Below are 21,961 nucleotides of genomic sequence, written 5' to 3' on the forward strand. Positions count from 1 at the left end.
CCCACTCTACGACCAACGCACTCTGGGCTCCTCCGGTCTCTGCAGCCAGACCCGTCAGACCCCCGATCACGCCCTCCATGATACCGCGCGCACTGTTCACGCCGCGCCGACCCCGTGTGGAACCTACGGCCACGGTCACACGGGCGAACAACGGTGCTGTGACTGAGGAGCCTCTGGCCCTCCCTGATCCTGATCAGATCCGGGCTGTGGCCAGAACCCTCAGTCATACTACACTCTCTCCGGCTCCTGTTCCGATGGACACCTCCGAAGCAGACGGTATAGAGTGGAGTCAGCTAGATACATCAGAATTAGCTACGTTCTCCCCTCGAACGGCATCTCCTGCCGCCCTGAACTCAGAGCACCTCTCGTCGAGAATAACGAACCGTCTCTCTTGGATCTAGCCTCTGCTCCTCTGGACACGGGCGACCCCAATCTCTCTGGGCCCTCGCCACGCCCACCTCTTTCTACATCTCTCTCTCAACCTCTCTCTCCTCTCGCGCTTCCAATACCGTCACCGTCACCGGTCCACTCCTCTGAAGACGAGGCTGATGATATGGATCTACGTGAGGCACTGCTGGCGGGCCTCCCTCACTCCTCTGACCTCTTTGGTCCTCCTCTCTCTTCTGTATCTCCAAGCTTTCCGATCACCACAGTGGTTGCCGCCTTAGCGCCCGCACCCGGCCCCTCCCCCCTGGGAGCCCGGAGACGCACCCCTCTCAACTTTCTCTCTGCCCACACCACTACTGCGGTTAATGCCGTGACGCCCGCACCCGGCCCCTCCCCTCTGGAGGCCCTGAGACAAGTTCCGTCCAACTCTCTCTCAGCTCGCGTGGCAGCTGTCACTACGACGCCCGCACCCGGGTCCTCCTCAATGGGAGCCTGGAGAATAGCCCCACTCACCACGGGTTCCGCTACACGCACTGCCGACATGACAACCACCGAGCCACAAATACCACTCTGCACTAGACACGAACACAGCGGTAACAAGAACAGCTGGAGCCTGGTTCAGAGTAGACAGACCATAATAATGGGGGACTCCAACCTCCACCGTCTTCCGGCCATCGAGATAGAGACAGTGCAGGTCGACTGTTATCCGGGCGCGAGATTATACCACGCAATCAACATCCTCGTGAAAATCTCCGCCCCCGCCGTGCACGTGAAACGGGTAGTTTTGGCTTTCGGCCTCAATAATCGGACCACTGGCATCGACACCTCTACCAGACAAGCGATGACCATGTTCACCAAAGCCACTGCTGCCTTTCCTCACGCCTCTATCTCGATCCCTCTCATTAACACATCTCCTGGCCTGTCTACTCTCGAAAAGGAAACCATCGCAAGTCTCAACCGTTACCTAGCAGCACATGTGCCGATCATCCCTCTGCTACCTGCCGCGTCCTTTAGCACCGGCAGAGACCATATTCATTGGACGACTCCCATGGCTACGGCTATGCGCGCGCACTGGCTCAATCATTTAAACTAGGTGGACCCTCTGACCAAGCCCAGGGGGAGAGGAAAGGCCTGATCAACCTTTCCTCCCACTTTAGACCCACGACAGCGCAGCGCAACCTTTTAGTCAAAGGCCTCTCTTTTGTTCCCACTCTCAACATCGCCGCGGGCGGCAGAAATCGTTTGTGCCTCAAGATAGCCAATTATCACCGCAGAGTTAAACTGGCCACATACTTTGAAGATAGAGAACCTGTTAATATAACAGAGCGTCCACGTTTCTTTCCTAAGTCACGTTGGACTCCCAAGGACAGCCAGTTACCTCCCGTGATACCTGCGGCAGATCTACACTCGGTAGACTCTCTCCCCAACCTGGACGCGGAAGCCCTTAACCTCACTAGTGAGGAAGTGAAGGCTTTGAGACAGCTGCGGGCAGACCCGCACCTTGTCATCAAGCCAGCTGATAAGGGCTCCGCAGTGGTTATCATGGACCGAGTGCACTACGTACGAGAAGCAGAGAGACAACTCAATATGCCAGAATACTACCGCAGACGAACCTTTGTTCACCACCACGGCCCGGGAGATCGATCGGATCCTCGTGTGCCTGGTGAGACTGGGATATCTCGTACCCAGACAAAGGTTATACCTGATGGGAGAAGGGGAGCCCAAACCTAGAAAGTTCTACCTCCTACCTAAAATCCACAAGGATCCAGCTTCCTGGCCCCTCCCCTATCAGACCCCAGCTGGGAGACCCATTGTATCTGACTGTGGTAGCGAGACCTATGGCATTTCGGAATATATTGACTCGTTCCTCAACCCGCTGTCCAACCAACACCCTAGCTATGTCAAGGACACCTATGACTTTATAGCCAAGGTTAGGACAGCGAGACTCAACGAGAGTGACCTGCTTTTCTCTATGGATGTAGACAGCCTTTACACTAACATAGAAGCACCTGAGGGGTTGAGAGCAGTTCAACAAATGCTTACGCTGAACCCCGCGGAGGGCCGCCCGGACAGGTATATCATGCAGCTGCTTGAACTCGCACTCACTAGAAACGACTTTGAGTTCAATGGTAAACACTACCTTCAACTCAAAGGCGTGGCTATGGGGAAGAAGTTTGCCCCCGCTTATGCGGACATATATATGGCTATGTGGGAGGCAACGATTCTTCCCAAGTGCCCTCTCCAACCCTCACACTACCTCAGATACTTGGATGACATCTGGGGAGTGTGGCCACACTCCAGGGAGACCTTTACTATGTTCGTTAACATCCTCAACTCTCATCACAACTCTATTAAGGTCAAATATGTACTCAGCGATAACAGCATGGATTTTCTGGACACCACAACCTTTAAAGGAGTGGATTTCCCTACATCCCACTGTTTGGACGTTAAAGTGTTTTTCAAAGAGACCGACACACACGCTCTGCTGCACAGAGACAGCTACCACCCGAAACACACATTTCCTGGGGTAGTCAAGTCACAGCTACTGCGGTTCCATAGAATTTGCACACAGCATAGTGACTTCCTGGCAGCCAAACAAACCCTCTACCAGGTCCTGGCCCAGAGGGGTTATCCACGCAGTCTCCTACGTCAAGTCTCTAGTACTTTTCTAGAAGTCTCGCAACGTGAAGACACACTCGCTATCCCTCTGGTTACCACGTTCGGACGCCGTAATCGGCTCCTGAAACGCAGATTAAAACAGAATCTGCTTACACACCTGAGAGGCTCGGGCGTGTTGGAAGGGGCCACCCTCATCTCGGCTTATAAGAAAAACCGCAGTTTGGGTGAGTTCCTGGTCCAAAGTGGCCTCAGACCACTCAGCCGAATACCGCAGCCAGCACACACACACTTTTCACCTCTCGCTACCATTCAGTGTCGGGCACTCAAGGCCAGGCTTGCAGTAGCCTCCCTGCCACCATCGACTTGTAACGTAGTATATGTGATCATGTGCATGCGGCTTACGATATGTCGGCGAGACTGGTAATTCTCTTCAACAACGCCTCACCCAACATCTATATAATATCAATAACCACCGGAACCTAGACTCACACCTTGTCCCCCACTTCCTGAGACACGGAGCCGAATCTCTTAACATGAGCGGCCTGGAACATAACCCAGAGTGGACGCGTAGACAAAGACAGGCCGGTGAGAGAAAATGGGTATGGAGGCTCTCCTCCCTATATCCTGAGGGCCTTAACGTCCGCACCTGAGTATATGACCTTAACCTCAAATTGGACAATGAGTGCCACAGGGAAAACTTCAACGCTTGGACCCTGTACTGATCACGGCACTCATACTCCTATCTGACAACATCCCCTTCGTTTACTATTACTACTAACCTTATTACAATCTAAAAACGTTTACCTGGACCCCTTTGGGATCGGGACTCTAAGAATTCATACAATAATTAGAACTAGAGAGGATACAATTTCTGGGGAAATTGTAGGGTGTGCTTGCTTGCGTCGGTTGCACAGGGGTCTGTATATTTTATATAAAAATGCATCGGGCCTACTTATTATTTATAAAGATTACATAGATTTAAAAGCATCTTTTTTTTGCTGCTCATTTACAACTCAAAATACGAGTGAAGTGTAGAATGAAATATGATGTCTTCTCATTTCCCCTGCAAGAGGCAGCTGACAGGCTGAATCAAAACGAATACATTTGGCAGACCGGTGTACAAATGGACCTAATCTCTATGACTTAAACGTCCTTTTAAGTTGTCCCTTCTCGTGATATTTTCAGGCATTTAGCCTACTCATATTGCATTCATTCATTAATAAAGAACCCCCTTTGAAGATTATTCTACGACTTTACCGGCAGAAGATAGAATCGCGATTCAAACAGTACCATCTGCTAACTGAAAATATGCCCCCAAAAACGTAAATAAGCTTGACATTTATTTAGTGGAAAATAGCTCATTCATAAAAAGCTCACTGGTAGCGATCATTGTCAGTAACAACTCAAAATGCGATATAGCCCTGTGTGGAGAAGCTGCCCCGGTAAATTCTACTACTACAGTACAGTACTAGACTACTGCTGTGTTCGTCTTGATAGCGATTGCGTTGGTTGAATTCGATTAAACGTTCCGTTGTACGGTTTAGGCTGAAATTAATTATTTTCATGAACAGATTGACAAAGTTTAGGCTGTGGCAATGAAGTTCAGGTTAGTAGTCAGATAGTTTCCCTACGGAAAGACTTTTGAGTAAGGGGAGTGCCGAACATGTTCTGTTGCCGTTTGACTTAAACAGCTGAGGAGTTGTTGTTAGCTACTCACACTAGTGTCTCGGGTACAGTAGGCTACAGCGTTGCAGTGAGCTACACTGGTTTGAAACCACAGGTAATGGTAATTTCACCAACAAATCGTTTACTAATGTCAGAATAAATCCTACAACGAAAATGTATATGTGAGGAATGTTTATTTTAACGATTGAAAACAGATACATCATAGACCACTGTAGTATGTGTTGCCCGGGCAACACAGGCTAATGTCATGATGCTAAGATGTCAGTGAAATAGTAGACTACTGTTTCCGAAAGTAGATGTACTTCCTTAATAATATCAGCTTATATTGTACATTACACATCACAATTGTGTGTCATATCACAAAGTAAAATGAGTAAATATTTATCACCCTGGCCTCTTTGTTTGTGGCGTTTCTGCAGCTGCCTTGCAGTAAAGCTATAGTTAGCCTAGCTATCCCCCAAGTTAACAGATGTGAAACGAATGTTCTGCCAAAGGTAGTCACGCGTGTTTTCGTGACATTATTGCAGACCGGTGTAAAAATTGACCTAATCTCTATGATTTAAACGTCATTTTAAGTTTTTCTCTTCTCATGATATTTTCAGGCATTTAGCCTACTCATATTGCATTCATTCATGAATAAACAACCCCTTTGAAGATTATTCTACGACGTTACCCGGCAGTAGTAGATGGAATCGCAATTCAAACGGTACCATCTGCTAACTGAAAATATGCCCCCCAAAACGTAAATAAGCTTGACATTTATTTAGTGGAAAATTGCTCATTCATAAAAAGCTCACTGGTAGCGATCATTGTCAGTAACAACGCAAAATGCGATATAGCCCTGTGTTGAGAAGCTGCCCCGGTAAATTGTACTACCACGGTACAGTACTAGACTACTGCTGTGTTCGTCTTGGTAGCGATTGCCTTGGTTGAATTGGATTTAACGTTCCGTTGTACGGTTTAGGCTGAAATTAATTATTGTCATGAACAGATTGACAACGTTTAGGCTGTGGCAATGAAGTTCAGGTTAGTAGTTAGATAGACTTTTGATTTAAGTAAGGGGAGTGCCGAACATTTTCTGTCGCCGTTTGACTTCCTAAACAGCTGTGTACTGTAGCTAGATGTTTTTGTAGTGTGTCTCGCGTAAGCTACAGCGTTGCAGTGAGCTACACTGGTTTGAAACCACAGGTAATGGTAATTTCACCAACAAATCGTTTTCTAATGTCAGAATAAATCCTACAACGAAAATGTATATGTGAGGAATGTTTATTTTAACGATTGAAAACAGATAACGCTACATCATAGACCACTGTAGTATGTGTTGCCCGGGAAACACAGGCTAATGTCATGATGCTAATACTTCAGTGAAATAGTAGACTACTGTTTCCGAAAGTAGATGTACTTCCTTAATAATATCAGCTTATATTGTACATTACACATCACAATTGTGTGTCATATCACAAAGTAAAATGAGTAAATAGTTATCACCCTGGCCTCTTTTCTTGTGGCGTTTCTGCAGCTGCCTTGCAGTAAAGCTATAGTTAGCCTAGCTATCCCCCAAGTTAACAGATGTGAAACGAATGTTCTGGCAAAGGTAGTCACGCGTGTTTTCGTGACGTTAGTGACGCAGTGACGTTAGTAACGTCAGTGACTGTGGCTAGCAAATTAGCCACCGTTAGCTTCACTTTTCGCCACAAAAACTTAACTTACGCTTAAACCATGCAACGGAACGTAAATTCCAATAGAAGCAACTCAATCGCTACCAAGACGAAACTTTTGACACCTACGTTGTCTATGTAGGCCAAGTATTTACTGAGTTTTAGGGGGGCAAAAAGAAATAAAAATAATAATAATAATATATATGTGAGAGAACAAAGGTTGTGCTCTCGCCGAAGGCTTGAGCACACCCAATAATAACTAAGCTTCAAACACTTAAGGACCTTCATATACTCTGAGGGCGTTTACTTTATCCCCAGGTGGATAGAGACCCTTCAGACAATAAAGTCTTCTAATAACACTATAAGAATAATGTTTACTCGGTCCCCAGGAGGACAGGAACACTCAGGACTACAATTTCCACTGGTAATACCAATATATTTTTCAAGACTTATGATATTGACTGTTGACCTCCACGATACTAAGAATCCTGATGAGAACCAGCCCACTAGTAATAATCCAAAAACTCATAGCATACTCCCAATGGTGTTTACCTGAAAGCAAGGACCCTGAAATCAGCCAATACTATTATGGAGAATACTCACATCTATTAATACTCTGATGATGTTAACCACGACCCCCTATGGGTCGGGACTCTGATGAGAATCCAGTTTAACAACAATAGCCAACACTCGGATTACAAAAGGGAGAAGAGGATTTTCATTTAATTATTTTTGCCATTTAATGACTCTGCACCTGGCATCTAAGACCCTCCCTACCTAACCAAGAAACTTAAAGAGACCTTCAGTGTTCACACATTAGGACCCCCCACATCCTGGTTTTCTCATCACAACTATCGGCTGCGGTACTTTTGAATCCGCGCCGAGGGGCTTTTTCTGACTCTGAGCACGCTTCCGCATTAACCCTGCTACCAGAACATGTCTAGTGGATTCGGAGACGGCTATCCATGTGCTCGACCTATACTCATAGATTATGCATTGTTTCTTGTTGTATGTTTGTGTGTTATTATCCCTCTGAGTGTTCCTCACTCACCTTGTGTCGAGTGGCGAGCATTTCAGGGGCACCCGGCCTGGGTTCCCTTCCGGGTTCCTGGAGGGGCCTAGCCCCTGTTCGGATGTGGTGGATGACTCAGCATTGGCATAGCGAGTGCCTCAGTCCTGAGCCTAAGTGGGTCGAAGTACTGAACTACTGGGCTCGGGGGATTTTCAGACATAAAACATAACCCTAACCCTGGGGGTTGTTAATACTGATAGGCTCTTATTTGCCAATAGGGTCTGGCTGGAAAGAAGACAAGACTTGGATATTCTGAACACAGGATATTGGAAGAAGACTTGGACACGGGATGTGGATATTGGAGGAAGACTTGGACACAAGATGTTGGATGAAGACTTGGACACAAGATATTTTTATTCGATGACCTTAGCAATGGGTAGTGTTAATGTCTTCGGACAACAGTATGTCATCCCTGGGGGTTGTTAATACTGATAGGCTCTTATTTGCCAATAGGGTCTGGCTGGAAAGAAGACAACAAGACATGGATATTCTGAACGCAGGATGTGGGATGAAGAGTTGAACAAAGGTTATTGGAAGAAGACTGGGACACAAGATGTTGGATGAAGACTTGGACTCAAGATATTTTTATTCTGATGACCTTAGCAATGGGTAGTGTTAATGTCTTCGGACAACAGTATGTCATCCCTGGGGGTTGTTAATACTGATAGGCTCCTATTTGCCAATAGGGTCAGGTTGGGAAAGAAGAAAACAAGACATGGACATGGGATCATCAGGAACAATACGTCCAAGAAGAATATCCTATGTTACAATTGGTAGTAGTAAAGTCTTCGGACAACTGTATCCCTGAGGGTTACTAATACTACTCCTATTGGTCGATAGGTCTGGCAGGGGAAAGGGAGGAGCCTATAAAACAGACTCCTGCTCATTCATTCATTTCAGGGGGACGGAGTGAGTGGGGTTTCAGGTGCGCGTGCCTAAATGGGGTCTCACCTTTACTGTGGTCCCGTTGGGGTCCCACAGGGTGTTTCCTCGTTATTACTGCCACACCTAACTCTGCCGGGGCCTTGGCCCTACTTGCTCCTATTGCCCCCTTTCCATTTCCGCTCTTATTTACTATATTGCCTCAAGAAGATATTTTACAAGGTTTTGTTCACTCTACAATTTTTGTAAGATGGCCTGTGGCCTCACTCTCCTATTTTTGGATTTTTCACAACACTCTGGACAAGATTGAACAAGATTTTTCACAACACTCCGGACTGAAGTAAACAGGACTTCCTCATTCCAGTCTTCTACAGGATAATTTTGGATTCTTCACATCATTCGGGACCGGGTCAAATAGATCTTCCTCACTATTCCCTGCTTTTCCTACTCTCTCTGCCTTCCAACCCCTGGGATTGATTCCTTGGGGCTGGGCGGGAGAATTCGACTCAAGCCCTGTGGGCAGCAGTGTCATTCGCCCTGTGGGTGTCGACCCTGTATGAGTCACTGATTTAATTTCCCGCTCCTTCTCTTACCTAAACCCAACCATCCTGCTCTCGACCCTAACCCCACCTGCACCCTATCCTAACCCCAACCCTAGGCCCCTGGTGGGTCTCTCTCTTTCTTGTCTTAAACCTAACCCTTCTTGCTTTCTCTTCTAACCCTAACCCTCTTTTACTCCTAGCACAGGTAAGTATTATTGTTGACATTCATGTTGTTTTATTGTTAAGTGAATTTTTATTGTAAAGACGCTTTGGTTCAAGGCGGCTGTTTAATTAATAAATGTATATGTATTCTGTTGGTATTTTCTTTATTATCCCCAGTTACACCTCAAGACTGCATTAGGATGGACTGTTTTTCTGTGGACCAGACTTTTTCCAAATTTATATGTTGATTCACCAATTGGACTGGAAACACACACTGGGGATTTGATCAACCCTGGTGGGCCTGCCTATGGGGAGGGTGTCTAGTGTTTCGAAGGCCGAAACGCCCGATGATCCTAGGTATACTACTGATGATGTGTTTCCACAATTTAGATTCATATTTGGATTTATTTCTACTTGACTGACAGACGATAAGACAGCTGTACTTATGTTAGCAATGGGTAGTGTTAAAGTCTTCGGACAACAGTATGTCATCCCTGAGGGATGTTAATGCTGATAGGCTCCTACTTGCCAAAAAAGGTTAGGTCTTAAAGAAGAAGACCAGACAGTGACAGAAGACTTTGACACGGGATGTTGGATGAAGACTTGTACACAGGATATTGGAAGAAGACTTGGACACGGGATTTTGGAGGAAGACTTGGACACAGGATGTTGGATGAAGACTTGAACACAGGATATTGGAAGAAGACTTGGACACAGGATGTTGGATGAAGACTTGAATACAGGATATTGGAAGAAGACTTGGACACAGGATGTTGGATGAAGACTTGAACACGGGATATTGGAAGAAGACTTGGACACAAGATGTTGGATGAAGACTTGGACACAAGATATTTTTATTCTGATGACCTTAGCAATGGGTAGTGTTAATGTCTTCGGACAACAGTATGTCATCCCTGGGGGTTGTTAATACTGATAGGCTCCTATTTGCCAATAGGGTCTGGCGGGAAAGAAGACCAGACTTGGATGTTCTGAACACAGGATATTGGAAGAAGACTTGGACACGGGATGTGGATATTGGAGGAAGACTTGGACACAAGATGTTGGATGAAGACTTGGACACAAGATATTTTTATTCGATGACCTTAGCAATGGGTAGTGTTAATGTCTTCGGACAACAGTATGTCATCCCTGGGGGTTGTTAATACTGATAGGCTCCTATTTGCCAACAGGGTCTGGCTGGAAAGAAGACAACAAGACATGGATATTCTGAACGCAGGATATTGGAAGAAGATTTGGACACAGGATGTGGGATGAAGAGTTGAACAAAAGTTATTGGAAGAAGACTGGGACACAAGATGTTGGATGAAGACTTGGACTCAAGATATTTTTATTCTGATGACCTTAGCAATGGGTAGTGTTAATGTCTTCGGACAACAGTATGTCATCCCTGGGGGTTGTTAATACTGATAGGCTCCTATTTGCCAATAGGGTCAGGTTGGGAAAGAAGAAAACAAGACATGGACATGGGATCATCAGGAACAATACGTCCAAGAAGAATATCCTATGTTACAATTGGTAGTAGTAAAGTCTTCGGACAACTGTATCCCTGAGGGTTACTAATACTACTCCTATTGGTCGATAGGTCTGGCAGGGGAAAGGGAGGAGCCTATAAAACAGACTCCTGCTCATTCATTCATTTCAGGGGGACGGAGTGAGTGGGGTTTCAGGTGCGCGTGCCTAAATGGGGTCTCACCTGTACTGTGGTCCCGTTGGGGTCCCACAGGGTGTTTCCTCGTTATTACTGCCACACCTAACCCTAACCCTAAAGGGACTTATAGGAAAAGACCACATGTAATAGGACCTTATTAATTTCTTCAGTGTCTGTGCACTTCTTCATTTAAGACATTGAAAAATCATTTTAAAATTTGGTACCAACCTGGATTTGGAGATCCTTATTGAGTGGTTTCCGGTTTCTCCAGTAGGAAATGGAGTTGGGCCATAGGCAGACCCCCACCCTGACTGGAAGGGGGGAAGCCTTAGGGGGAAGAACAGTAGGGGGTGGTAATGAGAAATCCAACAATCTCAATATTCCACTCTCTAAAAAATATTGTAAACTTCTCCAGGCATTACACCATTCAGAAATTCTGGATCAATCAATTCTAACAGGATCTTGTCCTGTTGGGATGAAAAGACAGGTTAATAAATTGGCATATTTTATCAAACCATCTTCACCCTCCTTGAATACTAATGAAAAAGTTAAACTTAACACTCAAAAGTGGCTGGAGGGGAACTTAGAGATCTTACGGGTTCATTATGATGAGGTGATGGGGACAATTCTGGGGGACTTACCTGTATTGGATGAGAAGGCCCTGCAGGTGGCGGTGGGTTGGAGCAAGCTACGGTATAAACGTAAATTCACAAATACATCTGTGGACACATTACGGACAATGTTAATAGCTCCAGAAGAAATATCTTCTTCTCCGACCCTACCAAGCCTTGACAGTGTTGACTTCCCACCTTTACCTGTAGCCGAGGGAACTAGGGGACAGACTCCCTACATCCAGGGGACATTAGCCCCTAGGAAACAGAGGTCCAACCTGAGTAGGTCACGACCTACAACAGGTAACCGGGGGCGTCCCGTGTCGGATCCCCTTGGATAGTCCTCCGTTGCTCAGTTGAGTCCCCAAGATACCTCCAATCCATGGGAACAAATACTTACCTGGGGGGGAAGGGGTGATGACTCCAGGGTCCTCGAGACGGTCTGCTGTGGCGGAATTACACAGTGTTAGACAGTCGGAAGCAGGGTCCATAACATCTACTACCAAGCCTACTCCACTTACCTTTAGGGAAGCCCTATTAACACCTAGGGAGAGTGGGATGGTTTTGGAGGGATCACCTTTGCACCCCATCTCTTTTGATCTCCAAATGGAGGACTCCTCCTCAGATGAAGAGGCTGCACAGGGTCCACCAGGGAGAGACACAGAGATGGAGGTTGAGGGGACGAATCTACATCCCCCCACTGTTAATGGGGCGGTAGCCTTTACCACAGACAGCATCAATCCTTCCCCAGCATCACAGGATGAGAGAAACAACTGTCCCAAGCTGGCGGTGGTACGACGGGATGGGATGACAGGGACAGTTGGGGATTCTACCCCCATCTTGCCCCCAACATCCAAATCCGATGCATCTAGGGGGTTTTCTGGGGCCTCTATCCCCTTCCTGTCCCCTGTCCCTAACCCCAACCCCACCCCCTTCCCTCCCCCTTCCATCCTTGAATCCAATTACTCTATGGGGATTGATGGGAGGCCTATCCTGGTCCAGACCCCTGGTCCTAAACTCAACCCTCCCCTTTCCATTCCTAACCCCAACCTTTCCCCTCCCCCCCTTCCCTCTCCCCCTAATTCCCCAGACCCCACTTACCTGAGTCCTCGCCGCCAGCCGCCATCCAGGACCACCCGTCGGAGGGAACCCGTTAATGATTGGAACTTGGAGGTTGTTAAACCCGTAATAGTTGTAGGAGATTCGAATATCTCTAAAATACCTACCTTTGAAGATGAGAACATCCAGATAGACAGTTTTCCGGGAGCCAATTGTGACCATCTAAGGGGGGTAATAGCAAAGCTAACACCCCACCTGGAAACAGAGAAGGTATTACTCTCGGTAGGCCTGGTCAACTGTCTCTCTGAACAGGAACCAGACACTTCACTGAAACAGCTTCAGCAACTACTACGGGTCTGCATGAGAGTGTTCCCACATGCCACAGTTTATGTGGCACAGATCCACTTCTCTGATCAGCTTAATAAGAACCAGCAGAGCCTGTTGAGGAAATTAAATAAAACAATTATTGAAAGATGTCATTACTTACCTGTCTTGGAGGAGCGTCACTTTCGAGTGATGCCACTTGATCCAGTCCACTGGACACCTGAAACTGCCGATAGGATTTTAAATTTATGGCGGGGCCATTTAAACTTTTAGAGGGAGAGGAGTGTGACAACACAACTCCCGCATCTAACATCATGAACCTCTCGAGGTCTTACAGACTTAGTGAGGTTGAGAAAAGGGTGTTGGAACTGGGACTTACCTTTATCCCTACTCCAAAGCAGCCCGACCGCAGGGAACTACGCAGGGACCTCCACACCTATCACAGGAGATTGAAATTATTAGATCATTTCAAATATGAGAGCAACTTTCCTCATGTACCTTTCACTGATCCGTCTAGTTGGGTACCACGGGAGGTGGCAGCTCCTGTTGAAACCCTTGTCCAAAAAGATCTGGAATGCTTAAGACGCTACAGACCAAAACCGGAAAGAAATCATAATTTGAATACAATAGAGCTGCAAGCCATTTACACTCTGGCAAACAACCCAGCTATTGTCATCAAACCGGCAGACAGGGGTTCACAAATAGTAATTATGGATAGGACTCAATATCTTTTGGAAGCAGATAGACAACTTACCAACAGGAATCATTATGCGCCGCTGCTCCATTCTATGCAACCTGAAACACAAAACATGATTAAAAACATTCTATGTAAAATGTATCAGGAAAAAGTAATAACATTAAAGCAAATGACCTACCTGTTGGGACCGGACGTCCCAAGACCGAGGCTGTTCTACCTGCTCCCAAAGATACATAAAGCCTTGGATAAGTGGACCATCCCTGGTCAGGTTCCTTGTAGTCGACCTATTGTCAGTGACTGTGGCTCAGAGTCGTCAAACATAGCAGAATACTTGGACCACCATATAAACCCACTTTCACAGAGACATGCGTCCTACGTCAAGGATACGTGTGACTTTGTTGAGAAAGTTGGGAATATTTCAGTTTCTGCAGAAGCTTTTCTATTTTCTATAGATATCAATTCTCTGTATACTAATATAGATACGACTCTGGGCTTACAGTCGGTTCGAGCTGCTTTTAATAAATTCCCTGTCTCTGGGCGGCCCGATGATTATATTTTAGAACTGTTGGAGATAAGCCTTATTCGCAATGATTTCGAGTTCAATAAAAAGCACTATTTACAGATCCATGGTACAGCGATGGGCAAGAAATTTGCCCCAGCGTATGCCAACCTTTATATGTGTGGCTGGGAGGAATCAGCCTTTTTAAAGTGCGCTCATCTACCTTCGCTGTACTTCAGATACCTTGATGACATCTTTGGTATCTGGGAGGGGGACATGGAGCAGTTTATGGTGTTTTTAAATATTCTGAACTCTCATCACCCTGCATTAAAATTACACACAACGTCCAGAGGGAAAAACTGGAGTTTTTAGACACACAGGTTTTCTTTATACCCGGTTTGGGAGCGAATAAAGCCTTAGCTACAAAAGTCTTCTTTAAGGATACCGATAGACATGCTTTGCTTCACAAACAGAGTTATCATCCTAAACATACCTACAAAGGACTAGTTAAATCACAGTTAATAAGATTCCATCGTATTTGTACTTACCTGAGTGATGTGGAGGAGGCGACATCTATCCTGCTTAAAGCCCTCAGGCCTCGGGGTTACTCTCGGCGGTTCCTGAGGGAAATAAAACAGGAAGTAAGACAAATATTTGAAATAAATGGGAGGTATGTAGTGGAGAGAGAAGAGAAAGATATTATACCTGTGGTGACAACATACTCACAACCTCTAGGACGTTTGGGTGGCCAATTAAGGCTTAATTTCCAACAGGCCCAGGGAGACTTGGGAGGCTTGGGGCGTTTTAAACTAATTTCTGCATTTAGGAGAAACAAGAATCTCAAAGACAGGCTGGTACATTCTAACCTAAATGGAGAACCTCCGGTATCTCCTGAGGAAAATAATTATTTTAACCTAAATACCTATATCGGGAATAGGTATTCGGGGAAAGGGGTACCTATAAGGAACCGAATAGCTTTCAGGACTCCTAATACGGTCTATGCCATTAGGTGTGCGAAGTGCCAGAAACTATACATAGGAGAAACTAAACACTCTATGCAGACTCGGTTTACACAACATAAATACCAAGTCACCGTGGCCGGTTAGAACCTCACGATTCCCTGCTTAATGTTGTGGTAGGTGCCAGCAGGAAGGCACCTCCCAGGGAGTGGAGTTCTGCGTTTTTGACTTCACCTTTTATTTGCTCGGAAGAGCCCCTCTCTTGCTCTCTCTCTCTCACACACCCACATACACGCGTGCTCTCTCTAGCTGTTCTCTCTCTCTAGCTGATCTCCCTCTATCCGCTCTCCCCTAACTGCTCTCTCTCCCACACACACACACACACCCCCATGCTTTAATTCTGTCTCTCATGCCCTGTCTTCCACATACTCATGTATGTCTGCGGCGCTCTTCCCCAGAGCGCCCTCATTTATTGCATTCATGGCACTCATGTGTCCTGTCCATTAACCCCCCTTTCCTCCCCAGCAGCACGACAAGTGCAGATGTCCTCTACTCATCAAAACCAGGCCCTGGATAGGCTTTTGAATTTTTCAGGCAGGCTCCCCCTAGATTAGGTTAGCTACCGGGCCAAGGTAGGACACGCACTCACACACTCAGGTGCATCCATTCACTCACTCTCATGTCCCTCTACCTCTCCCCACCTCTCCATCCCTCCTCTTTTTTATTTTTATGCTCCTCTCCCTAGCCCTCCATCCCTCCACTCCACCCCTCCTTTCCACCTCAGCCACCCATCGCGAACACCCCGTCGCCATGTCTCACTACCGCGACCCCCGTCCCCGCCCGGCGGCCTACCGATCCCCCTCGCCACTATGGGAGCGCCGCAGGGATGACCGCCAACTGCGCTGGCGCAGGGAACCCAGTCCCTACAGAGACGCGCTCCCGTGGGATCCGCCTAGCGGCGGGCCATCTCCACAGGGCCGCAGAGATTCGGGTCCTCCTCCTCCCCGCCGAGGCAGCGACGACGACAACGGGAGGTACCGCAGACCTGCTCCACGCTCCCAGGACACTCGTGGACGGGACACCCAACGGGCACAGGACCGGACGCTGCCGCCGCCCCCCTCCAAAAATAAGGACCAGAGGGGCCGCAGCTGCCGGCCACGCTCGGCTCCGGCCCGGCCTGCTGCCACCCAACAGCCCGGCGCGAGCACCTCCTCCACCCCGGCTGCTGTTGACGACGAAGACACGCAGCACCCGACCGGAACCCCGGGGGCCGACAGCCGGACTCCCCCCGAGTCAACGGTGGCCCCCGCGCGGCAGCTGGGTGCGCAACCGCGCCACAGACCCAGCCGGTGGATCCGGAAACGGAGCACGGCGCCCTCGGCTCCGACGACCTCCTCTGCTGCAGCCAGGGCCACGGCCGGCCCGGGACCGGCTGCCGACGCAACAACGGCGGCAGCGGCCACCCCTGTCCTCCCGACGGGGAGCATGCCCCGGTCGGCGGACAAACACGCGGTGTCCCGCAGAAAGGCCCACCGCTCGTACGAGCAGGACACCGTGACCGCCGGCAAGCTGATCGGACGGATTGTCAAGACCCTGCACCACAGGGCTGACATTGATTCGTTCCTGCGGGACGGCGTGCAGCCGCCGGGGTACCGCAGCACCATTGACGGCTTTGTGGCCGTCTACAGACCGTCCTCGCCTACCAGGGAGAGCTGGACTGAGCTGCAAGAGGAAACGGAGACGTGGTTTGCACGCTGCTACCTGGCCCTGGACAGGCATTACGCCACGGCCCTGGGAGCGTACGTCGCCACACTCGAGGGCCTGGAGGGAATCCATAACTGGAGTGACGCGTGGGAGCTGGGAGTGCGGTGGGCTTCGGCCGACCTGGGCACCACGGTGTCACAGGTCACCCTGCACCGGGCCAAAGCCCATTTGCCCTGTGAGGACGTCTTCACGCAGGTGGAAACGGTGCCCTTTGCCCCCCCTGTTTCGGTCAAGAAGGCCGCCAGGGTTCTCTGGCCGCCGTCCGGGACTGTCCCCCGGCGCGCCGCGTTCGCCGATCCGACCCCGCCCCGAGCGGTGGCCACGGTAGGCCAACAAGAGACACAGCAGGACGCTGAAATGGCACCGGCACCTCCCCCCTCGACCCCTCCTCCTCCTCCTCCCTCTGCTGCGGCGACAACGACGAGGATAACGACGACGTCGACCTCGGCCCCTTCCACCTCCCACAGCCAGCCCCCGACGGAGGAGGGGATGGACTGGGAGGTAACGGACAGCGCCATGGCCCAGCTGTCCTGTCAGCAGCCCACAACCACCCTGCGGCAACTCCTATCCCGACCCCTCCTTGGCCACGGTGGGGTCTCCAACCCCGAGCCGGCCCCAGCCCTGGGTCAGGACCCCTCGGACTCGGAACTAACGGCTGGACAACGCGCCCCCCCGTTCCTCCCCCCCTCCGCACAGCGGTCCCCCGCGACCCCTGTCCGGTGGTCCGACCTGGATCCAGAGGACGAGGACAACGACGACGACAAGGCCGCCCTGTCCGGGGCCGAGGCGGACGCCCTGCTCGTCAGGACGCCACCCTCGTCCACCCTCGAGGACCCACCACCTACCACCGCTCCGCTGACCACCACCAACGATGCCGCCGGACCCTCCTCGCGGGTCGTCAGACGCCGCGTCCCCCAGACCAAGGGGATGACCCGGGCCGCCACCGCCGCCCCCTCCGTGTCGCGGGCCCACTTCACCAGGCACACGGGTGACAAGGGCCAATGGACGGTCACACCGTCCAGGACGACGCTGGTCATGGGGGACTCTAACCTCCAGCGGCTCCCCCCAATCCCCCAGGGCCACGTACAGGTGGACTGTTATCCGGGGGCCCGGTTATACCATGCCATCAACATGCTGGCCAAATTCACCTCCCCGGTGCTGGAAGTGACGCACGTCATCCTGGCCTTTGGTATAAACGACCGATCGGCCCCGACGGTCACCTCCACCAGGCAGGCGTTCGACCTATTCGAACACGCCTGTACGACGTTCCCGCACGCCACGGTTAGGGTCGCCCTGATCAACGCGTGCCCGGGGCTCCCACAGCCGGAACGCGACGCCATCAACGCCCTGAACGCCTTCATGCTCGCGAAAATACACACCATCCCTCTGCTACCCGCCAACCACTTTGCTACCGGGCGGGACAATATACATTGGACCGCCGCCACCGGGATCCGCATGGCGCGCCACTGGGCCGCCCACCTGGGCTAGGGGCCTCTCTCCTCCTAGGGGCTAGGGGCCTCTCCCCTCCTTCTCCTCCTTCTCCTCCTACCGCCACGTGGGTCTGCACCTCCAACAGGACAGCCCTGCGCGGGGAGACCCTTCTCCCTGCTCCTGTCCTGGACCCTAGGGGACAGACCACTGCCCCTTAGGGTCGCCTGACTGATAGAGCTGGACTTGCGTGTAGCACGCGCTCTATACAGCCTGGCTGCTGGTACCTTCCTTGACCCTACACCCAGTAGGGCTCGGAAAATCAACGGGATGTGACACATACCAGTTGATACGGTCTCTGCTGTGCTCACCCTTGACACACAGAGCCGTCTGCCGTGGGACGCCTCTACCAATCACCCAAACGGATCAGCAACATGGATTAACAACAATGGAGCATCAACCCATATGGATTAACAGCCTGGATTAACTGGGAAAACACTGGGAAAACACTAGGAAAACTGCTTAGACCCTGGGGCCAGCACACGTCTTACCAGTGGAGACGGAGGCGGGCTTCCATGGGCCCACTGGGTGACTGACAACACAACGTCCAAATGAGTGCACAACAAAACACTCACAGTACCCCGGGGCGCGAGCGCAACAAGGTCTAAGGCCTGGGACCCCCATAAAGGGTTCTGGATGGGGTCTACTCCCCTACTCCCGGTGGGGAAGATTTCCATAGTGGTAGAATACGAGTGCATTTCCCTTCATCCGAGCAGGGTCGTAAGATTTTGCCATACCGCTCCGCTGGGGGGACATCAGATCATACAAAAAAAATTGCCAGCGTATGTAGCGCTATGACTTGAGGCCCCACTTGGAGGCCACCGATGGGCCCCCCCCTTGTAATGAGGGGGAGGCACGCCGGACTCCTCGTTGCGTGAGCCCCGCCTCTCTCCACGGGCGCCCCCTCATCCCCACGTGCAACACAACGTAGTCTGGAAACTGGACACTTCCCCCTCGCGCGCGCTGCGGTCCTCCCCGGGCAAGACACAGACTGTGAGTGTTGACGCTGTCGCATTAGCATGCTGACGCGAGAAGATGGTCGCCGTCGTGGGATTCCGGAGAGAGACCGGCCTACAATCGGGGTAGACTCAGCGAGGGAAAGGGTGTTGAAACTTCATAAGTGCACGTGCAACTCATGGCCATTTGCTTCATCCTGCCTAATCCTCGCGGTTACATTGGAGACCCAGCGGGCGGGCCAACGAAACGACTCTCCGGGGTAACGGCTATAGTCCCAAGGGGGACCGGGGCCTCGCACGCCCTCCGCACAATACGTAGACTAGCAAAACGAATGGCCCTTACGGGCATGGCTCCGATCGAAGCAGTGGGGAGCTCCTCTCCTCACGCCAAAGCTCTCGGGCTGAAGCACAGAGACACTCTGCACCGTGCCGGCGAGGAAGAAACAAACACACACAGGGGGGCCGGGCCGGGCCCCCCCCACACACCCCCCACACACGGAGTGTAACACACTCCACCAGCGTGGCCCTGATTGGAGCGGTCGTTGGGTAGGAGACTCCTCTCCTCTCCCCACACCAAGGCTCTCGGGCTGAAGAACAGAGACACTCTGCACCGCACTGACGGTCCAAGGGCACCCTGCTATAGCCTTGCCCCCACCTATAAACATGCCCCCACAGAAGAAGGCCCTCCTGAACAGGGGGCCTGACCTGCTGGGCACTCCACTTGACCTTCGACCCCTGGCCACTCTACTCCCCTCGGCCTCACCGTCTTCTAGAGACGTCGCGAGGCCCACACTCACAGTCGGTAGCGGGCCATGTCACAGCATGGAGTGTCATGCCCACCTTTCCTGTGTCTGCTGGACCGGCCGCGGACGTGTCCTGACCCCCCACCCCCAGGCGGCTCGCACTGGATCCACGGGTGGTGACTAGGCCACGCTTCCCCCGGTACCACGCCTACCCCGGGGCCGGACACCACCGAGCCACGCTGAGCCGACGACGGGGAGTCTTCTGGGAGGGAGACAGCACTTCCTGTCACGGGTAAAATAACGAACCGTCATCGACTGCGTTTCACTACGCATCTGACCCCTCTTCCTATCTGTGCCTCACTCGACGAACTGTCCCTGACGTCCTCCGCGTCTAGCTGCTATGGTATCGACGAATGGGCCGAGTAGCAGTCTCGGAGGGAGGACCTCTCAGGGTGGCGATCGGCGCAGTGTGGAAACAGTTGGACTCAGTCGTCGGGAGACCCGTTCCATGGTAGTTAACTCAACTCTCTAGAAGAATTGATCCCTACCCTTACCAGAACGGGTCCTACGTTTGTGTTGCACGGCGCCTTTCTTCAACCCCGGACTGAACATGCTCTGTCTTTCAGCTCGGTCTCAACAACCGGACGTCCCGCACGGGACGCCCGAGGACGTGTTCCCCAGGGTCAAACTACACAAGCTGAGCTGCTCCACCAACTTCACCGTCTAAGTGAAGCACCGCTCTTCCTCTCCCTGGCACCACCTACTGGACAACTGTGGAACGTGCGACGTGGTACGCTGAACTGCATCCGTCGTGTGTGTGATACTGCCATGACCTCGATTCCCCCTACACCTAGATGCATAACATTAGCTACTCTTGCTCTCCACATCCCATACTGATAATTACACATGTTTACTAATTCTTTGGGTTTTATATGTATGGTTTTCTTTACAGGTTCACTCTTGCAGCCCACTAACCCTAACCTGTACACCTTTCTCCCTCCACAGATCCGGTTGGTCACAGACTGTCCTTCCATATTGACTTATATATACACACACACCCTCTCCCTCTCTCTCTCTCTTGTCTCCTCTTTTCCCTAGATGTTTAATTGAGATTACCGATTCTGGTGGGCGCCCAAGGCACAGGGGGGATGACGCTTTTTGTCGTCACCCCTGAGTTCTTGATAGTCCTTAGTCGTAGGACGGCCCTTGACCTGCATAACGTGTTTTATTTCATACTTTGCTACCTGACGAGCTCTGAGGAGAGCGAAACTGCAGTCGTGGCCGGTTAGAACCTCACGATTCCCTGCTTAATGTTGTGGTAGGTGCCAGCAGGAAGGCACCTCCCAGGGAGTGGAGTTCTGCGTTTTTGACTACACCTTTTATTTGCTCGGAAGAGCCCCTCTCTTGCTCTCTCTCTCTCACACACCCACACACACGCGTGCTCTCTCTAGCTGTTCTCTCTCTAGCTGATCTCCCTCTATCCGCTCTCCCCTAACTGCTCTCTCTCCCACACACACACACACACCCTCACGCTTTAATTCTGTCTCCCATGCCCTGTCTTCCACATACTCATGTATGTCTGCGGCGCTCTTCCCCAGAGCGCCCTCATTTATTGCATTCATGGCACTCATGTGTCCTGTCCATTAACCCCCCTTTCCTCCCCAGCAGCACGACAAGTGCAGATGTCCTCTACTCATCAAAACCAGGCCCTGGATAGGCTTTTGAATTTTTCAGGCAGGCTCCCCCTAGATTAGGTTAGCTACCGGGCCAAGGTAGGACACGCACTCACACACTCAGGTGCATCCATTCACTCACGCTCATGCCCCATCTCTTGAAGAGGACCCGGATTGGCCTCCACTGGACCATCATCGCCCATCCTGGGGGCTGGACCGTCGGGGACTTGGTCCTCCGCACATAGAATGTGATCCTCTGTCATCTCTGATGACCGAGCTGTCTCAGCTCCCACCTTCGGTGATGTGTACTACACATCATCCGGCCCTCACATGGCAACGGGGGGATCTTTGACCCCTCCGGCCGTAGGCCCAGGTTACGGTCCAGCCCACCCCACCACTTCATCTAAAGCAGTCCTGACGTGGCTACGGTTGATTTTCAAGCCGTGGCTACGGTTGATTTTCAAGCCGGCCTCAGGCTTGGACCACGGTTTTACCGGCTCCGCTGCTTTAT

Source organism: Osmerus mordax, chromosome 26 (genome assembly GCF_038355195.1).
Source record: "Osmerus mordax isolate fOsmMor3 chromosome 26, fOsmMor3.pri, whole genome shotgun sequence".
Classification (NCBI taxonomy): Eukaryota; Metazoa; Chordata; class Actinopteri; order Osmeriformes; family Osmeridae; genus Osmerus; species Osmerus mordax.